Below are 2,456 nucleotides of genomic sequence, written 5' to 3'. Positions count from 1 at the left end.
AAACAACTGAGGGTTGCATTACTCCTGCTTTCTGAATTCACATATAACAACACAGAACATCCTCTGCATCAGCAGTTCTCAGGCAGGGATCCGAGGCCCCTGAGCAGGTTAGTGGTCCGCCAGGCAGGGCTGGCATTAGACTAACTGGGGCCCAGGACAGAAAGGGAAGCCCCGGGCTCTGAGCCCCGCCACCCCAGGCTGAAGCCAAAGCCTGAGCAATTTAGCTTTGTGGGATCCCCTGTGGCATAGTACCCTGGGCAATTGCCCTGCTTGCTACACCATAATGCCAGACCTGGCTTTTATATGCAGAAAAACAGTTTTTGTGGCACAGATGGGCTCTAGAGTTTTTAATAAGATGTTGGGGGGGGCCTTAGAAAGAAAAGATTGAGAACCTCTACCTGATCCAGCTGCTGATCTACTTCTACTCCAACTATGGTTTTCATCCTCATTTCCACCTTTTCATTCCGTTGTCAACAATGGTTCCCACTGCCTTCGATCTAGTACAGATTATATATGAAATGCAAGCCAAACTAACGGAGCACTGGGAAATGGTCAAGACTGCTTACAAACCCAATGCTGACAAACACCACCAAGAAGTCTGCCTTTAAAGGTAGGCCAGAAAGTGTGACTGTTCACAAAACACCTACAGAAAGCAGAACTGCACACAAATTAGATCATCAGTTTGCAGGCCCTTTCACTATTACCTGGCAGATCAATGTAGTGGTATTTGAATTACAACTCCCTTGATCTTGCAAGATCCCTCCAGTCTTCTGTGTCTCCCTGCTGATGCATTTCCTTACAATCTATTTCTCGACTGTCGCACGCCACCTCTACCCCCAGTTCAACTTCAAGACCATGAGGAGTATATCTTTCATGATATCCTGGACTCTCAAATGTGCAGAGGGACTCTGTACTATCTGATCAATTGGAGTGTTATGGGCCCAAATAAAGCTCTTGGGAGCTGACTCATCATATGCATGTCCCTGCAAAATATGGGCCTTCCATAGGAATCCTGAGTAGCTTGGCCCTGTGGCCTCTGGGGATTGCCTAGGGCAGTCAGGTGACATAGACCTCAAACTCAGGCCTATAAGGCTGCTAAGTAGGGGCCTTATTCTCTGCACCACCAAGCTGCAAAGGCTGCTAAGGGATAGCTCAGTGGTTTGAGCATTGGCCTGCTAAACCCAAGGTTGTGAGCTCAATTCTTGAGGGGGCCATTCAGGGATTTGGGGCAAAAATCTGCCTGGGGATTAGCCCTGCTTTAAGCAGGGGGTTGGATTAGATGATCTCCTGAGATCCCTTCCAACCTTGATAGCCTACAAAAAAGGGAACTGCTGCTGATACCCCACCACCAGAAACTACACCTACTGCCTCAGCAGGCTCAAATGATTAACAAAAGACTGCTAATTAGCATCACATATAAAGCTTCCTGTTTCTTTCCTATTCCTTGTCTAAGCAACTAGTTGCTACATCTGTTGCTGCTCAGACCTCTGAGACCAAGTCCCTACTTCCTTGACTGGTTCCTGTTCCTGCTATTATGCTTTGTTCCGGTTCCTAATCCTCACTCTATTCGTGGCTCCAACCACAAGGTCATACAGTCTACATTATGGGCTCTGATGCTTATCTAATTCTGTTTTGAACCCAGTTATACTTTTGGCCTTCACATCATCTCCTGGCAATGAGTTCTATGTGTTGTGTGAAGAAGTACTTTCTTATGTTTGTTTTAAATCTGCTGCCTATTGATGTCGTTAGGTGACCCTTGGTTCTTATGTTATGTAAATAACACTTCCTGATTCACTTTCTCCACATCATTCATGATTTTATAGACCTCTATCATATCCCACCGTTGTCATCTCTTTTCTAAACTGAACAATTCCTGGTTTCAGAGTAGCAGCCGTGTTAGTCTGTATCCGCAAAAAGAACAGGAGTACTTGTGGCACCTTACAGACTTAACAAATTTATTTGAGCAAAAGCTTTCGTGGGCTACAGCCCATTTCACTGGATGCATAAAATGGAACATGTAGTGAGGAGATATATATACACACAGAGAATATGAAAAGGTGGGAGTTGTCCTACCAACTTTAAGAGGCTAATCTTAGATGTGAACCCTAAAGGTTGATAAACCAGATGGCAAATAAAAAGAACTCAAATGTATTATTCTTAAAATCTTTGGGAATTTTTTTAAGCCAGAGATTATTTTTTGGGCTGAATGCTGGACTCATGAACTTTGGCTAGTTGGGGCTGGCAATACAGCCATCCACCAACTGGGGACACAACACTGCCCTCCATTACCTACCCTTATTTCCACCATGGTGGAGTAACCCTTTCTAGCTGTTTCCAGGCACGTAGAATGCCTAGTCTGAACTACATCTCCCAGCATGCAATACTTCCTGCTGACAAGAGCTGCCGTGGCCCATGGCATGCTGGGACCTGGGCTTGGTGAACCATCCAAGGGCAGG

The sequence above is a fragment of the Gopherus evgoodei genome, chromosome 2 (assembly GCF_007399415.2).
Source record: "Gopherus evgoodei ecotype Sinaloan lineage chromosome 2, rGopEvg1_v1.p, whole genome shotgun sequence".
NCBI lineage: Eukaryota > Metazoa > Chordata > Testudines > Testudinidae > Gopherus > Gopherus evgoodei.
This window is presented reverse-complemented; position numbering follows the sequence as displayed.